Genomic DNA, 27,897 nt, shown 5'->3' with positions numbered 1-27,897 from the left:
GTTTTCCGTGGCTGTCAAGGCTGGGTAGAGCTCTGTAAGGTCACATTATCAGAGCAAAGCTAATAAAGATCATGGCAAGGGCAGGAGCTGGTGTGTGTGTGTGTGTGTGTGTGTGTGTGTGATTGTGTGCACTCTCGGTACAGCATTACTAAATACTGTGTCTGCATTTTTAATTTCACAGCACAGTAATAAACACTCACTTTTACAAATTTTCTGTTCTCTTAAAAGTATTTTTATTTGAATTTATAATATATTTACATTTTTAAAAGAAATCTTTAGCACACCGCAATAAATTCATGGAGGTAGACTTAAAGTTCTATAGTCGTTTTATATATTCTACTGTGTATGAGTATGTATATTTACAAGAATATTCCACAAAAGCTGCTTCATATCCAACATGTTTGTATCTCCCTGTGCATGGAAACAAGGTCCACAGGTCATAAGTAGAAAATAATGACGATTAGAATCAAAATTTTTGGTAGCATATATTCACTCAGGCATAAAACAGGAACTTCCATTTTTCATTCTTTTATCATCCATGGTGGACTGCAGCTGATGCAGAATCCCAGGGATTTAGGAGAGAGCACTTGGTATCGTAGATGTCCCACTCTGCTTCTCTGTGGCTGTGATAAATCTCTGACGCAAAGCAACTTATACGATAAAAGAGTTTATTTGGCTCATGCGTTACGTCCATCATTGAGGAGCATCAAGGCAGGGAACTCAAGACAGGAACCTAGAGGCAGAAAACAAAGCAGAGTTTGTAAGGATACTGCCATTGGCTTGCTTTCTATGGTATGATCTGCTTGCTTTCTTAAACAAACACAGATTGCATGCCCAGGGATGATATCCCTCATCAAACATTGTGCCTTCCTACATAAATCATTAATCAACTAAATGGTCCCAGATCCATGCCCACGAGCCAATTCGACGGAAGCTTTCCCTCAGAGATTATTCCATCTTCCTAGATGATTCTAGTTGTTTGAATTTGACAAACATCAGCCAGCGTTCTAGAAGAGGAAAAGGTATCCTCTGCCATCCTGTGCAATAGGCTGAGGGCAGGATTCATCTAATGTGCATGTATGACTACCTGTCCACTGGCCAGCACCCTTGGGATGCATATACGAATTTGTATTGAATGCAATATCCTTGTTATCTCTTTTGGCCCAGAGCAAACAAACATACTATCTTACAACAAACAGAAAGACATGCACTGAAGTGAATTAGTTAAAAGTTCAACATAAGATACTTTACGCATTATACTTCCAGAAAAAAATTAATGTGCATATGCAGAATAAATAAAATAAAGATGTCCAACTATTAAATAATTTTGTGAGTATTTTATTTTTGATTACAAAACAAAGATCACGTAGTATTGTTTGGTATTGGTGGTCAAAGGTGCTTCCAATTTGATTGATTTCCCTCAAATACACAAAGGTAGACAGTATATATGCACTCATATGAATATGTACATATTATTATTTATTTCTTCCATATCTTAAAAAAAATCAAAACATTTTTAAAACCAGGTTCCAGGAAGGAAACGTTCAAGCACGAGAAGCTGTTTTTAGACCCATAGCACCTATGAAAAAAGCTGTAGCTCACACATGTACTTCCAGTGCTTGGAGAGGCAAGCTCCAGGAGCATCCTGCAGGCTTGCTGGATGACCATAGTGATCCCCAGGTTCATGGAAAGATTCTACCTCACAACAATAAGGTAGAAAGTGAGAAATTACATCAACTTCTGGCAGAGATGGGCACTGCTAGGTTAATTTATTAACTGTATTTAGAATTTATCCAAGGTCCTTAGGCCCTTCCACCTTTCTTCTTCCCACACCTTATCTGTGATTCTTTCTGGAGGTTTTGCTTGTTTGTTTGTTTTTGTCCTTTCACTTTGCTTTACTCTTTTTCTTTCTGAGACATGACCTCACCTAGTAGCCTTGAACTCAAAAGGCATATATATATATATATATATATATATATATATATATATATATATTCAGGTTTTGATTCATTTTTGCCACAATAAAAATTTCCAATACCTAAAATAACTTTTAAATAACAGTAATTCCATAAAGACAATTTTGGGTTGATGGGAGATCAGCAAAAAGATCTTGATAGTTCATGAATTAATCAATTCAACTGTATATGTACAATATACTATATATATTCTTCTAGCTGGGCTGCCTGGTCTGGCCTCAGTGGGAGAGGAAGCACCTAGCCTCATGGGGATTTGAAGTGCCAGGGTGGGGCACTTTCTTGTTCTCACCTGCTGACTGCAGCAGGATACCAGTATATTCTTACCTAAATTCCTACACAGAATATATTTTTTTCTGCAATGATCGTCCACATGTAGATAGCAGCAAAGTGCAATGAAATGTACATTCAAGGCATTGCTTTTCCATTCACATGATGCCAGTTCTCTGTCTCACCAGAGTCAAACGCATGCCACACTCTTGCCTTTCTTCCTCACGCATGCCCTTGCACGCATGCCTAGCATCCATGCTTCAGTGTCCTTGCATTTATCCCCACCAGATGGGTTGTACTGCTACTTACTACATTGTCTGCACATGCCTAACTCACTAGCCAATGGTTTCTTGACTGCTTCAACTTTTTGCTTCACCTCCACTTTGCTTTCTTCCCTCTTGCTGCTCATACACGGTTCCTACATGTATCTTCAAATCTGCATTCAAATCTGATTGATCCTAGGTTGCTGCATTACAGGTTTAAAGATTTTGTGCCTCCCAAACTCCTGGTACTGTGTAAGTCACTGAAGCATGGTAGCTCAACCTTTGCCATCCATTGTTGTTTGTTTCCTGATTTAATAGAAAGGAAGAGCTAATTTGCAATGTTTCCAAAGCTTCCGTCTACACCTGCCAAGTAAGATGTCATTTACCCTCTTTTCACCTCTCTGTGGTTTTCCCTCTAAAGAGGTAGGGCAAAGAAGTTGAGTAAGGACATCTGCTTAACTAATTGAACTGGCCTCAAGTTTACTATTATTCAAATCCAAGCTTTTTCTGATACAGTTTATTTATATAAGCAGCCCAAGTCATAGGTGTAGTCCTGGTAGATATAAAAATAGGCAGATTTCTATTAAATAACTTCAAAAATTAGTAGAAAAGTTAGAACCATTATATATACATACATTAATATGTACTTCATGAGTAGCTTTGTTTTTATTTATTTTACTTATTCACTTTACATCCCACATCTTGCTCACTGCCCACCTACCTCCCAGTCACCATCTCCCACAATTCTTTCCCCATCCTCCCCTTCTCCTCTGAGCAAGTGAGGGATGCTGGCACTTCAATTCTCTGTGAGGCTAGGTGCTTCCTCTCCCACTGAGGCCAGGCAGCCCAGGTAGAAGAACATATCCCACTTACAGGCAACAGCTTTTGGGATAGTTTCCCCTTCCAGCTGTTCAGGACCCACATGGAGGTCAAACTGCACATATGGGTAGCTTTGTTTTAATGGCTTTGTATAACATGTTTGTGTGGTAGCAGGTACCTGGGATGCTTCCTGGCATCATATTCTTTCTAAATCTGAACTGTTTTTCTAGATCTTATGAACATACCCTGGAGAAGGTTTCCTGAATTGTTTGTATCTGTCTTCCTTTTCTGGGTAATTGATAAAAAAGTTTATTTTTATTCCCCCAATCTACCAATCATGATCAATTTGCCTTAGTTTGTTCCCATGTTTCAGTTGCCTATTGGGAAACTATTTTTCAGTAAAAGGCTATTAATTCATAAGTGGAATTATAATAGCCTCTCTTCTTTTATGCAGCTGGCTTTATCTCCTTGATCATATGCATTATGTTAGGAACTAGGCCTATCATATCCATCACGGCTAGTGAGCTAATATACCCATTGATGTTTACTGTAAGTATTTAAGAAAGAAAGGCAGATTTTGGCTTCCTCATGGCCAGAAGTCTTGGCATAGAGCTTCCTCCCTCCTCTCTTTATTTCAGAGGAGCTGTGAGATGTTTCAAGGGCAGAAGGCTACATCTGGCTGAACGCATTTCATTCATAGAGCAATATTCTTTCAAACAGATTGAACTACCTTTAAATAATGCCTGTGGGTGCTAGACAGAATTTTCTAGATCCAGAAGTTAAGTGACTCTTAAGATTTCCCATTCCCAATCCCCCCTCAAAAATACAAAAGACCAGAAATTAAAGAAAACTCCATTTTCTTATTGCTCGATAATCACTGTCTCCCAAGCTCTGCTGAAACCTGCCAGCAATAAACTTCTGCAGCTTTCTAACTCTGCTAGCTAGACCCATTTCCAAATATGAAAAAGACCAGGGAAGCTTGTCCTCTTTTAAGGTCTCAACTCCCCAGTCATGAAAATGTCCTTCTCCTTATTGTTAGTAGATTTGTGCTTTGTCCTGTTCCACATCCAGCAATCTATTTCATAGTCAAGATACACTATGAGGAATAATAGTGTGAGCATATTTATGAGAAAGTATGGTGTTTTCTTTCTTTTCCTCCCACAGGAGGATATGTAGAAGGGAACTGTGGTCGTTACTTATTTTTATTCCTCCTGCTTATATCCAAAGAATTTCCAAGCTAGTTTAGTTGAGACATGCATGATCTCACAAGGTTGCTGCTCAATCTTTCTGTGTCCCAGGCAATTCTTTCTTTATCCTAGGCACCCCTGCATTGACACTGACACATTGATGGTCTCCTTGTGAGAATTAGCCTATCACATTCATTTACATCCACTTAATTGCTGCTGCTATTGTTTAGTCCGTTAACCTCCAGCTAGGGTGCAATTCACATGAACACTGGGGAAGCACAACCATTCGATTAGTTCTGCAAAGTAGATTAAAATCTTATGCCTAATTGGAGACTGTCCATACCACTGCCTGTTTTCAGCTCTGTGTTGAACATGCAGCACATCTTCAAACACAGGTTTTTAGAATATGGCAGCCCTGACTGAAGTGGCTAGTGGTTTGTGGGTATGTCTTATGCCGTGCACTGTGCTAGAAACAATACTGGCAATTACCACCAGCCTGGCTTCTGCCAGTGTCATCCAATGGGTTTTCTGATTGGCAGCTTGTCTGATTCATCACTGTAAGGAGGACACATGCACTGGAGAACCCCAACCCCCTAGTGTAATATGATTATATCATTACTTTGCCAAATTTACAGGAATTTCACTTTAGAATGCAGTCATTCAGTAAAATCCTTTTGGAAGAGTTGTATAGTTTGGGGAAGGGGAATAAGAATCAGGAATATCAGCATGACTTATAAATAAATACCACTTGACTCAAAGCACAAGGCCATGCTGGGTAAGACTTATTTATACTGACCTTAGGTTTGGTATGATAGCAAGCTAGCTTTGGTAACTAAGTCATTGCATAAAGTCAAAAGTGAAGTCTTAGCATTTTCTGGGCAACATGTCTCTGCTTCCTTTCTGCTGAATTGAGATGCTTTAAGATGTATGTTGGTTTTGTTCATTTGTTAGTTTGTTGTTGATTTTGAGATTGTTTTTTTTTCTGTGTAACCCTGGTTGTCCTGGAGCCTGTTCTGTAAGCCAGGTGGGCGTCAAATCAGAAATCCACTTGCCTCTGCCTTCCAAGTGCTGGGACTAAAGGCATGTGTGACCTTACTTGGCTGAGGTGTTTGATTATGTTTTATCTAAAAGAAATAAGCTAAGATGCCTATGCAAGAATTCAAGATATGGATGTAGGTCAGATTTCATCATTTAATTTAAATGCTTGTCTTTGCTTCCATTCAATCAATTTCTCTGGCACATTTTCTAATGTCCTAAAATCTGTCTAATTTATAATACTCAACTAATACTCCAGATTTTGTGGCCTAGCATTCTTAGGATGCTATTCTGGCTAATTGGATGGTATCTGTATGTGTGTGTATGGGGGGGGCTACAAATTTGACTGTCTCACATAAGCGGTGCTTAGCTTGACCTTCGGAGCCAATATGAGATGCAATCTAATACCAAACTGCGTGCTGTATATCAATCAAATCACATCAAGCACATCAGTTAATTGTCTCAGCAGAAAGCATGTTTTACATCTCCTTAAAGATTGACTGAGGCTCAGAAGGGCTCGGTGACCCATGTGGGGTACCATGGTCATATGCAACAAACCATTGAATTGTATTCTAAGTACCTGCATGACTGTTTCATTCCCACATCCTCCCAATGAAGAGAGAAAGCATAAGCTGCATCTTCAAGGAGGCTTCACAAGATGGAAAAGAAGGGAGTTAGTGTTTCTCAGTTCATCGGTTGGTGGCAGTAAGTGTCACAGCAGCAGCAACAGGAACATTGATGGGGAAGATTAAGACTTTGAAGTAGAACTTGTTAAGAATATGAGAAGCCCCAGAGAGACTTGGGGAGATATATAGCAGCTGAAGAATTCCTATCTGCTTGGGAATAGGGCAAGGGACACACCGAGGCTGACTTGAGATCCAAGAAAGCCATGTGGCTAAGTCTCCTCTTAACATACCGAACACAGAGAATATCAATTTTTCCTTGTATTTTCTACAAAGCCTGAAGAAATGGAAATTACACACAAGGCCACAGGTAGCAACTGTTATGCACCAAAGTCTGGCAAATTTATCAATGTTTCAACCTCTTCTCCCTGAATTGCCTTCCTAGTTTACACAAAAGAGGGGAACAAGAGGGAGAAGGAAGAAACACCCGGGAAATAACAATTATCCTTGACATTGGAAGAGCCCCATGGGAAGAATACAAGTAGAATTTCCATTGCTGAAACATTTTCATTAGGAATCAAGGCAGGAAACTGTTTCCTAAAATAGACTCTATGTTTATAACTTTTTTAGTATATCATAATAACTATGGAGGCATGGACTTCAATTCAGAGTTATTGTCCTCCGTGGAGGTGGCTGCCATAGGAAAGCAGAAGCATGAGAAAAAAAAATGAGACACTAGACCCTATCCTCCCCTTGTCCCATCATTGCACAACAAGGAGCCCTAACATGTGAATATTTACAGCATCTTCATATCTCCATAGTCTGATGCCTCAAAGCTCAGGGCACAGAAGACATTGATAAGGATCATGCAAAAAGTGCAAGCCTTGGGGAGAGACACTTATGCTCACAGGCTATATGTTTTATTTACCATTCTCATTGCTGTGACAATGTACCTGAGGCAGACAGCCTAAAGAAAGAGGAATTTATTTTGACTCATGGTTTCATAAGGTTTTCTCCATAACTGTTCATCTCTGTTTGGGCAGAACACCCTTGAAAGGGAGTATGCTCTTGCAGAGAAGTCTATTCATCTCATGGCAACAGTAATTAGAGAGAAAGGAGACTGGGAGTTGGGTTTACCTCTAAAGAGCAGTCCATAGAGACATACTTTAGTTTCAGAGCCTCTGAAAGCAATTCCACCAGCTAGGCAGAGACTATTTAATACACGAACAGATGCTGGTTCATATTCAAATCCTAACTTCCAGAACATGGGTCTGGAACTACACAGGCAGGGATCTGTGGTCTTCACATAAGTAGGGGATCAGGACTCAGTTGAAAAAGTCTACTCATTCTTTGTACACTTAACTCTTTAAGAATGAATAATTGTGTCCAGAGAGGTAAAACGTATAACCTAGCAAAGCATAGTTCTCAAGGCAGGGACAGTTTTGTCCTGTGTCTTAATTTAGTACTATATAAAATCCTGAATCAACATACCCTGTTTAGGCACCATACTTCTATCTTGGTGATGCAATAGTCACCAAGCATTTCAGGTGGTCACTGTCATATCAGAATACATGACAACCTGTGCAGGGAACAGCCAGGTTTGTAGTGTACAGCCAGATCCTTAACACCGGGAGCATATATGCTAACCATCTTTATTTTTAAACAGATAAATGTCTTTGAAACTCTCATGCAGTTCATTGTCTATATGTAAAAACATGCATGAAGACTCAATTTGCCAGAAAACAAAGGAACAGTTTTGAAACCATTAAACTTTTCTAATGAAAACATGCACACATACATGCATGCACACACACAAGATACAGAGACAGATAGACAGAGAAAACAGAGAAACTCTTCAGTATTTTCCTAATTAAAAGTCAGATTCAAAAGAAATTCTAATGCAAGACTCTGTTCTTTGCCTCTGTCTACATGTAGATATAGAGGTAGTTAAACCAGTTGCTGCAGGTCACTTTTATGTGGGGTCGTGCTCTAGATTTCACACATAGTGGATCACCTTCAGCCCTACTGAAGAGAACAGCTTCCTCTGAGAGGATCATTTCTATTGATCAAACTTAATGTTTTCTCGCAGTGCCTTACACACAGCTTCTGTGTGGTATAAAGGTTTGAGAGTGTCAATTCTCTAATGACAGTACTGGGAATCAGAAATGAAACCCAGAGTTTATTAAGAAAATGTGAGGAAGCACATTCATTACCAGCCTAGGCAATGACATACCAGATATTCTCCAAGTCTCCTTTCGCCAAGATTTTCACACAATTTCTCATTCAGCTGCTCCTAAAACTGCATGAATATTGATCACTACCACCGTGGTTTATGAAGAATTTGTGATATTACAAACCTTGAGATCAGCACAGTTCATGAACTCTACTCCAAATGTAGGACCATCTTTTGAAACCTGTACCCCAGTCTCCCACTGCAGTTATCCTCATAAGGATGAAAGCATGGTAGTTGGAGAAGTTAAGTAGCATGTGTAAATTCACATTGCTAAGGTATAGAATCTGCATCAGAGCCAAACACCAGAGACCTTCACCTCGGGGCTTGTTTGCATGTGTGACACACATTTCTAAAAGATATGAAGAGGAGGCAAATATGCTTTTGTCATTTAATAATGGTATAACCAAGGATAATTGAAAAGAATGAGACAGTATCAATATGGAGTAATGGGAACCACATTAAACACTCTATCTGAAACAAGTAAAAACAAAAGTAGTATATGATTATACACATACATATACATACAATTATATATTAATACATATATTAATCATTTTGCTACATCTACAGTTGAGGACATAGTTTAGGGCATTGATATTAGACAACAAGACAGAATAGTAACTGAATGAAAGATACCAAACATATAGTTCTGAGACTGTTCCACATTATTCTCTTGCCAATGTGCTTGGGCTACAGGCTAGGAGGTAAACCACTCTACTCTTAAGTATTTTCTAAAGAAAAAAGAAAATGTATGTCGATTAAAAAACTTGACCACAGGCGGGTGATGGTGGCGCACACCTTTAATCCCAGCACTACGGAGGCGGAGGCCCACACATGCATAACAATAGTGGTATGTACACTTGTGATATTCCCAAACTTGAACCAATTCTACCACATAAATAAAATATAGCAGGCCCAAATATTGATTAGTCCTCAGTAATAGAAATGCTCTGTGCAGCAAGTAGATGAATCACAGATGACTTCCCTAGAAACGAAACCTAAACAACAAAAATGAGGGCACGTTGTATGGTCAATTTATGTCAAATTCTTAAAACTGCAAAGGAACTTGCAACTAGAAGATGCGGTAGCAGTCGCCTAGGTACAGGGATGAAGGACAGCGTGCAGATGTTAGAAAACTCTGAGGTGGTGGTCTGTTCATTGTTAACAATAGTTCACTGTCTTACCTGTAATGATGGCTTTAAAGTGGATGGGTACCACTTATGTCAGAACTTGTCAAACTATACACTTTAAATATGTGCAATTCATGATATGTCAGTTCTGATGAAATTAGTCCGTTTTTTTTTTATTTTATTTTAGAGCAGAATGCTTTCATCAATATCATGAAAGTGTCTGTATTTTCTGTTTTATAACCATAGTGTATATAAAATGTATAAGAATAGGAATATAAACTGGGTGATGGTGATGCTTGCCTTTGATCTCAGCACTCAGGAGGCCAGCCTGGTCTACAAAGTGAGTTCCAGGCCTACACACAGAGAAACCCTGTCTTGAAAAAAACAAAATGAAACAAAAAGTGTAGAAAAGTAATTTCTCATATTTAATTATGATTTCTAATGCCCCAAATTGGGTGTGACAACTACTCCTTCTGAGTAACAAATTGTCCCAAATGTAGCAGTACAAAGTGGGCTATGCTGTGTCATGGTGTGTGTATCAGCAATTAGGGCACAGTGCTTCATGACAGCCAGGGTCTGGATACACTGTAGTTCCTGGATCACCTGCCTCTATGTGCTATCAGGGTAGAGGATAGCAAGACTGCTGATGAATCATTTCTAGGCTCCCAATGGCGGTCCAGGAGAAAGCTGGGTCCTAAAAGCTCACATTCACTTCATTATTTCTCTTTGAAGCTTGTATAATGATTTGGGCAGGCATAAGGTGAAAGAATGTGAACTCACACATCCGTGGATCATCCTCAACACATTTGTTAACAATGGAAGAAAAACACGTGAACAGAAATATGTAATGAAATAGTCTATTTGTTTGTTTATCTGAAACTTTGGCTCTCCTGGAATTCACCAGGCTGGCCAAGAACTCACAGGAATCCTCCTGTCTCCATTTCCCAAGTGCTAGGGTTAAATGTGTGCCCCACCATGTTCAGCTGATTTAGCCAAATTTAAAATTTTAATCTGTTACACAGTGTCTGTGTCATCTAACTGAATAAATGAGCATCAACTGCTTGGACTTTGCTGTCTCATGGGTATTCATCCTACAGAGAGCTCATCTTTTCTTACAATATGGATCCAAGGAAGAACACATTATCTCACATGGTAATGAGTGTATAATTTAATAAGATAAATACAGGAGAAGCTATGGATAAGGGCCACATATGATCTATGATGTTACATTTGTGTGTGTAGGATGTGTGAGTGAGTGTATCTCTGGGCACACAGAAAGGCCACTTAAGGATTTTTAGTGTCCTCCCCTGTCACAGGGTCTCTTACTCTATCTGCAGCTAAGCCGGAATCAAGCAAGCCCCAGAGATCTTCTTGTCTCTGCACTGCACAGTACTGGAGTCATAGGTGCTCATGGCCATTCCTAGCTTTTTATATGGGTTCTGGGCATGCAAGCTCAGGTCCTCGTGTGTCCAGCAAAGGTTTTTAACCTTCTGAGCCATCTCTCTAGTCCTTAAATTCTATTTCAACATGAAATTTTAGAGCCAAGAGTAAACTCAGAGATCCTTTAAATAATGTATTAAGGATAATAGCCCTGTTTATTATATCTCTAAAGGTTCACATGAGGTTACAGTTACTTGCTCTGGTAATCTATGTGGAGGAGATTGTAGAAGTCAGTTCAATGGGAAATAATTTTACTGGCAAAGTATATTTTGTGATGCAAAATGAAAGGTGTGTTTGCATACATGTTAAACCTACAACATTGTCTTCATATTATTTACAAAGCACTAGTACTGTCTATTATTTTTTATGCACTAGTAGATTTTGGCACTTCTGTGATTTTCTTTGGTATGTGATCTGCTATGTCTGCTAATCCTGAAGAAATAAATCCACAGTAAATAAACAAATTGACATTTGTCCACCAAGAATACATACACTGAAGTCTCAGTACATTTGAATTTGTTACAAAAACAGGAAAAGAAAGATGAGAAATTCATTCCGTACCAAACCTTCTAATTAACTTTCTCTCCTTCCCCATTCCTCCCCCTTTTTCCCCCTCTCTCTCTCACACACATAAACACACATGCATGCGCGAACACACACACACCTGTGAATTGCTTGATAATAAATATGCTGAAAGGAGTTAAGGCCAGCCTTCAGAACTAGGAACAATTCCATCAAAGATGGGCTGCTAATCATGAAGTAAGGAGAAGAAAAGCCATTTGCTTTTTCTGTGCCTCTGCTTCTGTCTCTGCCATGTCCTACCAGGCCTGCCTGAGCATCCACAGAGTTCAGTGGTAATTAAAGCAACAGTGTTGTGAGAAAAGTGTGAATTACTTTTACAGGGAGCCTTGGATGTTGCTCCTGACCGACAAAGCACAGCGGGGTTCCTCTGCTGGGTATTAAAGAGTGACAGTAGTCCCCCACAGAAGGTGGCTTCCCAGCACAATGCAAAATTGTGACTTTTCACAAGTTGGTATCTCTGCCACTATCTAAGTTATCAGCTCAAATTTTAGATTTGTATTTTTTTGTTTTGGCATGTCTATGAGCAAGACTGTCACTTTCAGGAAATGTGTTCTGGTTGCTGGAATTATGCAAAGCTAAGCTGTATGTTCTGTCTTTCTTCTCCCTGGATTTTTTTTTTAAACTCCATTATGGAATTATTTCAACCTTGAAGGTTATTGAAAATAGTAAGGAAAAAACAAGGAAGGGGGTCACATGCTTAACTCATAGCAAGGTATTCTGATTTAGGTGTCAAGGCTATTTCTGTTACTTGCATTTTTAAAAAAATTATTGTGTGAGCACACACATGTGGCATGGAACATGTATGAAAGTCAAAGAATAACTAGTGAGGGTTGTTTTTCTCTTTCCACTATGTGGGTCTTAGAGTTTAAAATCAGTTCATCAGGCTTAGCAGCAAATGCTTTTACCAGGGAGGCATCTCACCCACTTTTTTCTCTCATTTTCTCTGTTGACAATGCTTAGCATTCACAGCTTTGTGCTTTCAGGATAGAAGCATCCACATAGATGGCCTCCACCCAACCCATTCAGAAGACAGTCAGAAAGCTGCAATTGTTGCTCTATGTGGCTGAGGCTCTCGTTGAACCAGCTCCCACCCAGATGTGACATATTTATTGTTGATTCTGCTCCTTATCTAACAAGGGGAGGAGAAAACATCATTAGCCAAATCTAATAAATTACCTTCTGCTGAAGCAAGAAAGTAAAATAGCTAAATGGACTATTAATCGTTTTTTTTTTCTTTCATAAGCTAGCAACACTGAGAATTCCTGAGTTAGCTTCACAGAGCACGCGTGGAAGTCTATGGAAAGGTATCCCCTGTGTGAGTCTAAAATGGTGGAAACGAAGTAACAGACTGAGGATACGCATGTCTAGTTTATTGCTTAAAATATTGACCATCAGTAAATGGACAAAAACTCCAATTTCCCCAGGAACAATCATGTTATAAAACATATTCTCATATTGTTTTGAAGACTGGACAAATTTAAAATGTAAAGGACGTTTTTAGAAAAATAGCTTGCATTTAGGATGTAGTTGACAGCCTACCTTGTCATTGTTGCCACCAAACTAGGTATATGACAAAGTATGTGACTTACAGCATTTTCCTTGTTGTTAGATATTCTGAGTATCTAACAATGAGCAGCGGGGGAATATTTTTAAGTAGAAGGTTATGAAATGCCATTTAGGGGATGAGGCTATAAAATGCCAGGCAATGGATGGTTTCAATAGACAACAATCATAAGAACACAACAACTAGAGTGTTCCAAATGACTCTTTCACCCCACTAGTACAAAGTTTAATTAGTATGTAAATAGCATACTCGTTTACAATTGACATAATGCCACCTCTTCTCAGGCCAAGCTGTCAGGGCCCATGAAGCTGTAAAACACCCGACACTGTAAACTGGTCCTCCCAAAAGTAACTCACCTAAAACTGAAAAGGCAAAAAGGTGGAAATTACTTAAAAATAATAACAAAAGGCCACTTCTCAAGTCTTTCAGAAAAAAAAAAGGGCCCAAACTACTTTGGGGGAGAGAGTCACCGCATTTTATTAGGCTGAGGGTACATTCTGTACAAGGTGGGGAATCATGAACCACCAACCCCAGAGTGATGAAAAGCAAAATGGGTAAGGAAAAAATGCCCTCAATTGACACAGCTATTTTCATCCCATCAAATCAGCCATCTGTTCTTGACACAGTTTATTATCATTAGGAAGACTTTCTGAATTCAGACATGGTGATGAGGAAAAATGAAGAATTAACAGATAAATAACCAATTTGGAAAATTCAGGCTGAGACTCTTTTCTCAATTTCTACTCTGTCCTTCCTCTCTGCCCCAATTATCTCCAGCAAATCTCCAGTGAGATGAATGGGCATCTTTATTGTGTTGGTTTTCTCTCCCTCACATAAGCACAACAAACTACACACACTAGGCTTGTACCGAATGATACCAAGATGATCAGTGTGAACAAAAAAGAAATAACTTTCTAATGTTGAAAACGACTGCAAGAACTAAGACTGACAGGGGCACACAGAGAAAGGTCAGGGAATTAAATATGAAGTGTAAAGATAATGATGCTTTCTTTCTAGGATTCATTCATGCACTTACTTCGGGACAGGAATGTTTAGAGAAGAGATCCTCTGAAATCACTATGGAGTGCCTCCAGCAGCCCTGTGTGGGATAACAGAGAGAGAGACAAAGTAAATGTTGAAAATTAATAATAAAGGGAAATATTGAAGTCATATGATTGCCACCAAATTCATAAAGTAAAGCTGGAAATTCACAAAAGTTAAGCTCATAAAGTCTAGGAAAAAATAGTTAAAATAAAAGTCTTGACAAATATCAACAGACCCACTTAAAAATTATCCAAGCTGGTTATTTTATCTACTTAATGTCAAAATAGTTTGATTCTTTCTCAAATAGTTAAAAGATTTAATGATGGTAGATTTATAAAACTCTAGCACATAGATTTTGAACCAAGCTTGAGATAATACTTTTTTAACTACAAACAAAAAAATGCTAAGAACAGTAACCCTTAAAGTTAAGCCCTTGAAGATTCTTCTCCAAACTTCCTAACACTCAGAGAAGCCTGGTGAGGTCACTCACACCTGTGTTCCCCATTCTGGAGACGCTAAGGCCAGAAGACTTCCATGAAAACAAACAAGCTAATATCCAGAACATTTTGTGTGGGTGTATCCTTTTTTGGTTACATTTTAATAATCTTTTCTTTTGATGGTTATTAATTGCTAAGGATACTTTTTATAACTCCTCATTTTGCAACCTTGGTGCTCTATCATTTTGCAGGTGACATACTCCATTCACATTTTCTTTTTTTTTTTTTTTTTTTTTGGTTTTTCGAGACAGGGTTTCTCTGTATAGCCCTGGCTGTCCTGGAACTCACTTTGTAGACCAGGCTGGCCTCGAACTCAGAAATCCGCCTGCCTCTGCCTCCCGAGTGCTGGGATTAAAGGCGTGCGCCACCACGCCCGGCTCACATTTTCATCTGTCCTTTGCCTCCTTCCTTCTTAGTACATCATTTGTTTCCTTTATTGGTACAGCAAAGTAAAATAACTTCATGGTCACTCTACCACAACACAGATCACCTTAACAACTGTACGTGAAGAAGTCTCTGGGCTAGACCCTGGGCTGCACAGTGAGCCTTCCACATGCGGTCCTTGACTTTCTGGATAAGAAAACAAACAAACAAACAAACCAAAAAGCAAAACAAAAAATCCCAAACAACAAACCAAAAGAACCTTAGGCCAAATCCAACTTTACATATGTATATAGATATCTGTAACTAGGTTTTGTTAGAATTCAGACCTCCAATATATTTGCATATTGTGTATAATTTAGACAATAATGAAGAAAGTTAAGTAGCTTAAAATATTTGCTTCCTGGCTCTTTATAGAGAATGCTAATGGACTCCAGGTTCATCTCCAACTGTTTCAGTTTTCTCTTCTTCGCTTAACAAATATGCTATTAATTTCTTGTAGCCTCAGTGATACAATCCACAAAAATGGACACTGTTTGAATTTTGACCAGTTTCTAATCTCTAATCTGCCTGCTTAGCTTAATCTCTGTCTCCTCTTTCTCTGTCTCTCTCTCTCTCTCTCTTCTCTCCCTCACCCCACCCTCCCCCTCTCTCACACACACACAGAGGAAGAAATAATTACCATTTTACAATAACTTAAATTATTTTTCCTAGAAACAACTTTTTCTAACATTTAATCAGTGACAAATAAACTTTCAGCTTCTTTCATTTTCTTTCTTCTTTGTTCTGGATAACAAAGAATAAGAAAAAAAGAAAGAAGGAAGGAAAGAAGGAAGGAGGGAAGGAAGAAGGGAAGAAGGAAGATAGGAAACAAGGAAGAAACTCATACTCTTTAGGTTCAGTCAAGTACTCCTGCTTCTATTGCCACTATCTCATCCTGGGTTCGAATCCTACACTTTAACTGTTATAGCTAAGTAAGGATGCCTTGGAGTCAGTCTCTTGTGTTTACAAATCTTTTTCTTTCAATCTCTATGACCTTGAAAATATCATCTTAATCCACAGAAGCTTTCCAATGAGTTTCTCAATCTTTGGGTGAGGCTGTCTGTTGGTCTGTTGTAAGGATGCTACAACATTGCTCCAATAGTTCCACAAATACAAGCAATGCCTAGACACAGAATAAATCCTTAGTATGCTGGGTAGATGCAGAGCAATCTCCATTTCCCAAATGTGAACAAAGGCTGTGCCAACTGAAACACGAAAGGGTTGACTGACATTACTGATTCATTGTAAGTTTTTCTCATTTTGTATTTTCCTCACCAATTGATTCTAACAGTACAACTCCGTTTTGACTGTATTTTGTAAGATAAAGGTCCTCAGAGGCCACTGAATGCTTACTCTGTCCTCAGGGAAGATTTATATTGATTCACAATGGACCTATGGGAGTGCATAGCCTCAGTATTAGAGAAAAAAAATATCAAAAGTTAAAAGTAGCTAAGTGTTACTTTCTCCTTTTCTCTCTTGCCCTTTCTCCTAGGTGAAAACTATGGATTTGGAAGACTTTGTGGGGATAGAGAAAACCTTAGGGAAAAGAATATTTCCCAAACCTAGCATGGTGCTAGATATCAAGGGAAAGGAACTTGGGCGCTCCGAGGTGTTTCTTTGTAGTCCAACACTGATGATGGAGACATGCAGGCAAGTTGGAAGACAGAAGTTCTCTGAAACAACATGACAAAGTAGGCTGTTATGACCCTACAAAAATGACAGAATTGAGTCCGCAAGTGATCCTCTCGGGATATGTTCACATTATTTAACTCTTGGGGTCCAGCAACCATTAGAGTATGCTGTTTAGCATTGATTAAAAGCAAAAACAAAAAGACATAGATATTTTTAAAGGCCCATGAATTGAGTGTTTACACAGTTAAACAGCAGAAAGGAGGCTGAAAACTAGTTCTAAGGGGACTTTCAAGCTTTTCCACACTTTATTAATAACCAAGCTATCTCTTTGAAATCTATATCTTTGAAGAATTTTTAAGTCATTGGTATCATGAAGACTATTGTCCAACCACCTTGTGTATCATAAGCCCTTTCTTTAGCCCAGCAACTATTACCTAAGAAGAACAATGGCTGTTCACTGAGACATACTGCTGCTTACAGGGTCTCCAGGACTTAGCTCAGAAGGGATTCGATGACTGCTGTGGCCCATTTTACCTTCCATTCATTCTCAGAGTCAGTCTGAATGATACCTATGATTCCCTGGGGGCTCAATCTCCTCCTGTTGCCTGATGCAGAAGGAAAGTGGTAGAAACTCTTTATAGCTGGAACTTGCAGAGTGCAGCTCTTCAGGCTGGCTCACATGCAAGTAAAGAGTAAGTAAAATAAGTATAAAATGATGGGTTCTTTCAAGAAACAGCTCTAGGTCCTTGAAAATGATTATTTCTGTTTGCCTGTAACTGTAAAAATGACTTTCAGGTAATAGCTTTTCTTTTATATAGTAAATGATGAACGACCATTTAAACATTGACTCATCTACCAACCAAGAGAGAAAAAAAAAAACTATAAAAACTTCCTGTGCTGAAAGGGACTGTGAAGACTGAAGTCACCTGATTTTTCAACTAGGTGATTACACCATGGGGATATTCATTTGTCTTTGCGTCAACTCTGGAATTACATAAAATATATTTTGCCAGCCAAGAAAATCAAGCCCTTTAGCTTCTACAGATTATATTTTCACTAACACTGTAAATACCTTTTCTTCATCTAAGTTAGTGTTTATGCTCTTAGACTTTGAAAATGTTGTGACATCTAATCAAATGTCCTATAAAGACATCCAACAAAAATGGCAATATTCTTCCATGAATATTTCTTTTATCAAAGGAACATGTAAGAATTCTAGTTACTGAAAGGATCAGGCTTGCCTCCCCAAGGTTAAGGGGGGATATGTCTAAGTAAAAAACGGACAGTTCAACCAAGGAAATGGATTTTCATTAAAAAAAAATACTGTAATTTTAAGTTATTAGTTTCTGCTTGTCACAAAACTATAAATACCCCTTCTCAGTTTCCACTTAACTTCAACATCAATATAGTGACTGAAACTTTTTAAAAAGAGAAAAAAGAAAGAGAGTAGTGTCAGGGCAAAGCAGGAATGTTAACCATTTTCTTGTTCAAATCCAAACTTCAGTGAACTTATTATTCTCCTTTTTTAGGTATAGCTGCTGTGGAATAAATCGTAGTTCTGGGTGTTGGTGTCCAGCACTGGTCATCTTCTCAGAGCAGGTCAAATTTTTAGCTAAGCCCATCTTCCTCCCCTCCCAATTTTAGTTGTTGTTATTGGTGATGACCATGATGAACCAGAGAGTTTTATTGAGGCCATTTACAGAAGTCTAGGTGAGGGATTACTTGAAGAAACACGAGGCTCAAAAAAACCTGTTTCCCTAATAGCCCAACCCAGTCAGTATAACTCACAAAAGATGGAACCTTGGAGCTTGATTGGCTCAAGATGTATTTACTTCCTTTTCCCAGTATGTCCTTTTTACTATGGAATGTTTCAACTCTTGCTACATTTCAACACACACACACACACACCCCACAACACAAACACATATTCGGCCTGATCAGTTTATTCCCAGGTAATCTTTCTAATTAAAGTCAGCTGATGATACACAAATCTGTTTCCATTTGTGATCTCCATTGGTTTTTGCCATGAATCACAACATATTTAGAAACTTTTTTTTTTTCCTTTACTGTTTTGGAGTGCTGGCATTGATCCCAGATCTTGCCCCTGCTAGGTAATCCCTCTACAATTAAACATTATCACAACCACCTATGCATGTTATTTTAAGGGGGAAAGAAAGGTAGTTGGCTTAAGTTTAATAAGCAAGCAAGCAAGTATTTTCTAAATTTAAAACTGAAACAAAAAGTGAATTTTCTGAACTATAAATGTTTTTACATTTTAAACATAATAAAAATACATATTTGGGTTAATAAAATATTATTAAAAGATGTTATACATTATGTTTTTAGAGTTATGTCTCCAAAATTTTAACTGCTTGCCTTTTCTTTAGAAAAATATAAAATTGTGCCGCTTATATTGTTTTTATTTTACCGAGGTATAAAAAATTAGAGTTTTCAATAGTATGTATACCTTCATTTTAGGTAAAAACAGCTAGTCACTTTGGACTAGGTGGTGTTGGCCTAGGCCTTCAATCTCAGCACTTCAGAGGCAGAGGCTGAGGCGGAAGCACAGGCAGAGGCCTATGAGTTTAGAGTTGTTTATTTTAACTCTTCTCTTGTTGTCTAGTATTTACCTTTATTTATTTTTTTAAATATTTTTTCACTTATTTGTTGAGAATTTTATACATGCACTCCAACTGCTTCAAGGATATTCCATCCCAGAGTATCTCCCTCTCAAATTTTTCTTTTGTATTTTAAATAATCCAACTTTTCTTTCTCTCTCTCTTTCTTTCTTTCTTTCTTTCTTTCTTTCTTTCTTTCTTTCTTTCTTTCTTTCTTCCTTCCTTTCTTCCTCCCTTCCTCCCTTCCTCACTTTCGTTCTTTCGTTCTCTCTCTCTCTTTCTTTCTTCCTCACTTTCTTTCGTCTTTTTCTTTCTTTCTTTGCTTTTTTCTTTCTTTCTTTCTTTTATGTATTTGGTCTAATTGGTGCTGTCCTTATGCACATGGGCATAGAACCACCCACTGTAGCACAAGTAACCTGCCAGGGTCCACATCTCTGAAGAAAACTGACTTTACATACCCTAGCAGACATCAACTGGCAATTGCTTCTCAGCCAGGGATGCAGTTTCATGAGCCTCTTCCCACCATGTTGGAATGTTGACTGGCTTGTCTTGTCCAGGTAACAGCAGATGCCATGAGTTCATGAGAGCAATGCCCCTGTCCTGTCCAGAAACTCAATTTCACAGGATCTCTTCTTCTCTTACTGTCTTTCCATTTCTCTTCCATGATATTGGCTGATGGTGTTAAAATGCCCTTACAAGTGTATTTGTTGGATCTTTATTCATTACATTTTATCTGTGGCATCTGAGTCCATTCTCAGCATGCAGGAGTTTAGTATTGTGTAGAGTAACCTGATGCTGACTCCTTGTTTCTCTGTGATAGTCTACTTGTTTCTTCTTTATTTTGATAACAGCAACAGAAACAACAACAACAAAACACTTTTTAAAAATGTACTTGATGATGACTGTTTTAGTCAACCTATATTGTACCCCTCTTTTCCCAAAAATTAATAATTTTAATCTAGTTAATATTTTCTTTAATATCAGGGTATTTTTCTACATTTACCTTATATAATTTTTCTGAATCATTTATGTGTTTTTATTTTGTTCCTTCTAGGATGTTCAGTACAGATTACATTATATCATTTTTATCATTCTTTACAGCAAATTATTTCTGATTTATTGTATACTTATATCTGCCCCTACTCCTTGTGCACATAATCTGAGTATCTGAGTATCTTAAGATTTCTCTAGGTAAAAAATTAAGTATAGCGGTGCTTACTGTCCTGCCAGATGAAGAGAAAAGGCTAAGCCAATGTGGCCTACAAAGAGAAGAAGCTGTGTTTTTGCAACACTGAAAATCTTAACCACATTTCGTTCTCAACAGCTTTCGGAGCAAGTTTGTGTAGATAATCTCATTTAACCTTCAAGAAGTTCTAGGATGATGCAAACAGACAATGTTTCTTCCAGTTTTGAGGTATGTGTTAAAGTTGATCACCTGAATCACTTCCTATAAGCAGAATAGTAGATGGTATCAGTAAAAAATGAAGTCATTTGAATAATTTGGTCCTTTTCTCTCTTGCTCATTTCCAAAGATAATACTTATTTTACCTGGGTCTTCTTGAGAACATCTTTGGGCTATATATTATGATAAAAAACAAAACAGAACAAAACAAAACGAAACACCATTTAACAATGACCATCCAACACATTTCTTTCAATCCAAGGTCTGACTGGATCCAATGGGCAATGCTGTCCTTTCATTCTCCTCCTGTTTCTGCCTTGAGAAGAAGTGTGCAATGTCAAGAAATGGGATGATTCTGGCGACGCCAGGAAAAGAGCAAGAACAAGTCAGATAGGATTCACTCCAACAAGTCTGACTCATGGAACCAACACCCATTGCCTGACTTCTTCTAAAACGCTAATCCCTGAGACAAACAAGCCTCTCTGCACCCAAGTCCTATGAATAATCCTGTATGTTACTTGAAGCTAAAGCATTCTTAAAACTTTCAACTGCTGATAATGTTAGAGCAAAGAAATGTCTTCAGCTCAAAACAGACATATACACCTATTGTCAATTTCCATCATAAAATAGTTGATACTTTTCCTATCTTTTTCTTATAATTAGAAAGATTAATTAAGAATCTGTGACCTCACCTGGAGAAAAAAATAAAAGCTCCAGCATTTTAACTCACTGGGCGAGTATTCAAAACGAACTGTTCCCAGAAGCAGAGTTAATTTATGGCAGTTGAATAGAAAATAATATTAGTTTAATTCATTGTGTTTCCAGGTAAATCAGAAGGATAACAATGACTGAAATTTCTTTGTGTATGAATCTAAATATTTTTCCTTATTTGCACGACTGTATTAGACACTGAATGATTATTCTCACTTACATGGTATAAGCAATTCGGTTTCTCATACATCTTAAAAGTCTACCTACACAAGAGATAAGAATTAAGCTGTTTTATATTAAAATTGATAATAATTTCATGAATCATTTTCATTGGGTGATGATTTATGAAGTATTTTCCTCTGGAAAACCTCATTATTTCTGAAGACACTACTGCTAGTGCTCTCAAAAAGAAGAAAAGGAAAAAAGAATCCAACTTAATATAGACCTACCATGGTGTGCCAATTTACAAGTTAGGAGTAATTTGTCAATGTTTTCAATTGGTTTTGAATTGTTCAGTTTGTCTCTAGACTGTAGAAACAAAATATTTCAAGGAATAAATTAAACCTTATAATATAGCATACTAAAGTTGTTTGGGCAAGTTTGTTTTTGTTTTGATTCTTACAATAATCAGATAATTATATGTAACTAATCATCATTACTTGAAACAGATTGCTTTCTTTTGAAGCATGAAAGAGGGTTCCTTGAACTACTCTGGGCTCAACTAATCTTATAGACAATAGGGTCTGTCTACAGAACCTGTTCATTGGTTCTGTGGCTGGGTTATACAACATGGTGTAGGTCTGGCTCTGTAGTGTGTCTCTTTAATTATATCATTTTTCAAATAAATATTTGTATCTTTTATTTTGAAAAATCACAGGTTCAGAAAACTTGGCAAACATGTACATATTTGGAGTGAAGAATGCTTTTTTATTCATTGTAGATTATCTGTAATAATACTCTGTTTCAGGACACAGCAGACAAGTGAAGAATAAAAAGGCACACGGTTATTCATTGTGTATTTAAGTACTTACACAGAGGAGTCCTCTGCTTTCAGACAGTCTTGTTCCACTAATTCACTGGAATCAAATAGTTTCAAGTGTTGTGGTGTGACAGTCAGGAGCATTAATGCACTTCTGCAATTTGGAGGCCTGTGTTTGAGAAGGGGAATATTCTCTGGCTCTGCCTATACAGATTAAGTAAAATGGAAAACAAAGGAATTTTTCCAACTAATTCTGGCAGAGAGAAAAAAAACAAAGTGGTGTGAATTATTCAAAGTAAATATAGATGGTGAAAGAGCTCCAGAAAGAGATTCTCTTCTGTCTTTGCATTTTTTGTAACTATAACTGGTTTTGTGTTTATGTGCCTTGGAATTGCACACTGAGATACTGTTAGGGAAATTTACTTTAAGGATAGCAAAGGATAAAGTCACAACACTTCACTCCCAATGGAATGGCAGCATATCTGTTTTCACTCAAAAGAATGGACACACTGGAAAGATCAGTATCCATGGGACAGTTGATTTCTTTCTGAGATCATAACCTGAATTAAGTTGTGTTTGAGCCATTACAGTGTTGCTGTCATTGTTATATAACCATGGTGCACTGTATTTTAGACATAAGGACAATAATGTCCATTTTTGCATGGTAAAAAAGTCATTGCTTCTAGATTCAAAACTTGACATCCATAGTTTATGTACATTCAAAATTTAAATATAGCCATTATGCCACAAAACATTCATCAAGTAAAATATGGCAAGTTTAAAGACAAAATGGGAATCATTAGCTAATTTTAATAATTCACAATATACCCACTGGACAATTTAGGCTAAAACTTTCTTTGATGCTATTTATAAGTTTTCTAAATTGTTCCTCATTGGATAGCTGTTTTCTACCACTGTCACTAGTTACAACATTTTTCTCTTTCTATTTTCAATACCCAATGCTACAAGTGGAATTTGCTTACATATGAGAGCCTTATGTTTTCCTATAGGGGAAATAAAATCAACAACAACCCAGCTTTCTTATTACTTACTACTAGTTCTCATTGTATGTTGCTTTGTTTTTGTTTTTGTTTTCTGTTGATACCATTTCTTTGTTTGTCCTTCCCTATAGCAAGATCCTCTACTTTAATTCCTGAAGCTATATTCTACATTTCTTGGTCTGAGAAAGGAAACTTTTTTCCCTTCACTCTTCTTTAGAAGTACTTCTCATTTCAGAACAAACTTTAAGGAAACAGCAACAGGAATTTCAAATGGAATGGTCTACAGAGTGAATTCCAGGACAGTCAGGGCTACAAAGTACTTCTCAAAAATCTGGTTCAAAAGGAATGCAGAGTTATGTTGTGGAGATCTCCCTAGTTTTTTGTTGTTGTTGTTGTTGTTGTTGTTTTTGCTGTTGTTTGTGTTCAGTCTAAGGATCTAACAGCACAAAACATTAGCATAAGAGGAACTGAATCTCTATCTCTCTCTTTAGCATTTTTTATTTTGTTTTTTAAAAACATTTATTATATATATTTTTAAAACTTCATATATTTCATTTCCTTTCTATGCAGAACCTCATTCAACTCCCCTCCCCTCTTTTTTCCACTCCCTCTGAAAACACACACAAACACACACTCCCTTTACTGTTGCTCATAGTTTTCACGTCTATGAATGGCCACTTGTGATTGGATAAACTGTCAGAGGCTCATCCCTGGTAAAGACTGGTTTTACTTTTCTTAGCAGCCATCAGTCATCTGTAGCTCTTCAGTTAGGAGAGGTGTCTTGTGAGATTTACTTCTCTCCTGGTGGCATGTCAACCATGTTGTCCTTATACAGAGCTTGGTTAGGCAGCCATATCGCTGAGGTTTCATGAGTGCATATTGGTATCATATATAGAAGACACTATCCCATAGCACATGTCCTAGTCCTCTGGTCCTTATAATCTTTCTGTATCCTTTTCTGAAATGTTCTCTGAGCCTTAGGTCTAGGGGTTCTGTTTGAGAGGTATCGATGGGGGTTGGGCAGTGAACAGTCAGGTAGTCTTTGAGTTTTGACTAGTTGTTAATTTCTCTGATAGTCTCTGTCTACTGCAAAAAGACAGTCCTTAGATGAGAAGGAGAGCTTCATTTACCCCTGGCTATCAAGATAGGTATTAACAATGCAGATGATAATGACATTGACTTAGGGAAGTAGAAGTAGTAGCTTCTTCACTAGGGCCCATGATTTCATTAGTCACAGTAGTTGGCTAGGTTAACAATATCAGGCAAGAATTTCCTGCTATTGAGTGGACATTAAGTCTAATTAGGTGGCTAATGGTTACCTTAGAGCCACTATTGTGCTACTGATACATCTTGCCGTGCTGGTCTCTGTTGTAGTTTGTAGCTTTACAGCTGAATAAAAAGTCCCTGGGATTTTTTGTTTGTTTAGATTTACTTATTTTATCTTATGTGTATGGGTATTTTGCTTGCATGCACAGATATATGCACATCTGTGAAGGGTATTTTTCTTTTTCTTTCTTTCTTTTTTTTTTTCCCGAGACAGGGTTTCTTTGTGTAGCCCTGGCTGTCCTGAAACTCACTCTGTAGACCAGGCTGGCCTCGAACTCAGAAATCCACCTGCCTCAGCCTCCCAAGTGCTGGGATTAAAGGCGTGTGCCACCACCACCCAGTGCCTTTGTAGGGTTTTAATTGCTAGTCTGCTCTAGTAGCATGCATAGCTAGGGTGTTATCAGAGCTAGTCCTGAGGAGGGATTCTACTTAGTCTAGTTAGGATTTGTAGTTAGGTCTGAAGTGGATGTTGTTTTTAGGAATGAGGCCTATGTTCAAGTTCTGGTAGAAGGCAAAGGCAGTAGCTTGCAACATTTGGGGAGATTCTTGATTTCTCCTTACTCATAACTCAAAGGGAGATTTCTCATACATGGCAACGATGGTTTTATTTGCTCTTAGTGGGAGCATTCTTACCACAAGCAGTATAATGCCATTTACATTATGTGCGCATACACACACACACACACACACACTCTTGTATACATCATATAATTATTTTTAATAAAAATAAAATAATGTTTCCCTATCATCTTTTCCATTATCTTTAGTATTTTTTTTATCCCTCCTTTCCTTCATGTTGGTTATTTCTTAATATTTTAATAGTCAACACAAAAGCCAACACTTTAAACATTTCTTTGTTTAATATGGTTTTGTTAGTTACTACCTATTAATGTAATTTCCCTCTATCCCTACATCCCTATTTCTTTCATACACACACATATATATATATATATATGTATATATATATATATATATATATTACAATTTTCTATATACTATAATTTTCCATGTGTTTATTGAGGCCGTTTACTGTATCTGCATCTGTCAAGTAACATATTCTGTTTTTGTTTCTCTGTAAGCTAAATCAGATCGTTCTTCTAGAGTATAATTAACCTTCTCTGGAAAGATTTTGAATTTACTCCACATCGTTAGATTTCAGTGGTCCAATATTTCACTCAGAATTTTTGAATTTTAATTCAAAATTGACATTGGCTTAGGTTTCCTCATATGTTTAAGGTGTGCTGAAATAATGTTGATTAAAAGTTTTACCTTAAAAAAAATCTCATTAAAATTTATACTGATGAGAGAAGGTGGTCTATATGATAAGGGAAAAACAAAACAAAACAAAAACCAAAAAAAAAACCTCAGGTACATGGATGACTAGATACTTGCTTTATAAAGGTACAATTTCAACTTTCAAAACATCTTTGTTCTTGAACCATCCAAGTACTATTTTGCAAAGCTAAGATAATGGTGATCATTGGTGAATGTATTAGTACAAGTATTGATGGCAAACCCGAGTGACCATCAAATAGCCAGTAAAGGACTCAGAAGAGAAGTCTCGAATTCCAGGGACAGGGGCAAACAGATTTGGTGCCCTGTATTTTTGTGTTAGTTACTTTTGTCAACTTGACAAAACCTAAATAACATGGGAAGAATGTCTGAGTGAGGCTTGTCTACCTATATCTGATTGACCTGCATATGTCTCTGGGAAACTGGTTTAGACTCTCAACAAACGTACAGGAAGCTAGTTGAGTACTAAAACATGCACATATTCATATCTCTCTAGTCTCTACTGTGGATGGGATGTGCAGAGATATTTTACATTCTAGCTTCTCTCCGATTCCTGCTGTGAGGTATTATAACTTGAAATTGTGAGCTATTAATAAATTTTAAAGCAATAAGCCCTTCCTCCCCTAAGTTTGGTCAGCGTATTTTATCACAGCAACAGAGACGAGAGGATTTAATGTTGGACTGTAACCAAGCATGATGCTGTAATGTAACATTAAGTATTATTCCCTCCACCCCCATCCAAAGCTGGATTAGAATCTCATGCCTGGGCTTACATTTTCATTTGCAAGAATGCAGGGAGCAGAACAATTTCACAAGTACCAGACAATCAAGAGAGTTTGAATAGACCATCACCTGGATTTGCATACTATGAAACTGTTCCTGACTTGACCAGGCATAACTTTAGGGTTATATCTGTAGGGGTGATACATATTTCTTACATTTTGGGTAAGAAAAGAGGAATGTGGGGTATACTCCTTCTGTACTCTAGAGGAATGTGGGGTATGCTCCTTCTGTGCTCTAGAGGAGTGTGGGGTATATTCCTTCTGTGCTCTAGAAGAATGTGGGGTATATTCCTTCTGTGCTCTAGAGGAATGTGGGGTATAGTTCTTCTGTGCTCTAGAGGAATGTGGGGTATGCTCTTCATGTGCCATAAAGCAAGCTTCATGTTCTTTCTGATTTGTGTTTCCACTTTAGAAACAGTTTTTGTTTAAACATCTTAAGATAGCAACACTTACACTAATCCTTTGACTTAATTTTTATTAGAAATATTTTTCATGAAATTGTAGTAATGTTTGCTTCATTAATATGTTCATTCTCATTTATGCATATGAGCATGAGCCTGCGTTAGTTTCTGTGTACTATGTGCATGCCAGATCCTACAAAGGAAGATCACTGGAGCTGGAGTGACAGGTGGATATGTGTCACTGTCTGGGTGCTGGGATCAAAACCTCAGTCCTCTACAAGAGGATGAATACAACCACTGAGCCACATCGCTAGCCGCTAAGTTAAAAAAAAACGTTTGTAACCTCACTTGACGCTGTATCTGAACTCTGTATAAACTATGTATGTATATATAATGTATATGTATGTACATGCAGAATGCACGAGTGTGATTATAAGCATGTACCCTTTAGTCCAGTTGCCTGAGTAGAGAGGCATAGATCCCACTAGAGTTGCAGTTACAAGTGGTTCTCAGCAGTTCAACCTGGGTTCTGAGAACAGAACTCAGATCCTGTATAGGATAGTTCATGGTTTGACAGAAAAGCCAACTCATAAACTGATGATAAGACTCCATTTAATATGCTAATGTTAGCGTAACTTAATGTTAGGTGAGTAATATTTTGAAATTCTA

General features: G+C 37.7%; 1 long non-coding RNA gene across 2 annotated transcripts in view; it reads right to left on the bottom strand.

The window, feature by feature from the left end:
* Positions 1 to 290: 290 nt before the first annotated feature.
* LOC115032432 (uncharacterized) overlaps positions 291 to 27,897 on the bottom strand; it is a 586,120-nt gene continuing 558,513 nt past the window's right edge. For both annotated transcript variants that reach the window (XR_015044876.1, XR_015044877.1), the window contains 2 exons: positions 14,156 to 14,218; positions 291 to 733 (listed from right to left, as the gene is read on the bottom strand). This is a non-coding gene — a long non-coding RNA (uncharacterized LOC115032432). The remainder of the gene's footprint in view (positions 734 to 14,155; positions 14,219 to 27,897) is intronic.

This window comes from Mus caroli, unplaced genomic scaffold (genome assembly GCF_978045245.1).
Source record: "Mus caroli unplaced genomic scaffold, Mus_caroli_1 scaffold_13, whole genome shotgun sequence".
Lineage (NCBI taxonomy): Eukaryota > Metazoa > Chordata > Mammalia > Rodentia > Muridae > Mus > Mus caroli.
Note: the sequence above shows the minus strand (reverse complement) of the source record. Positions and strands in the feature narration are given on the sequence as shown.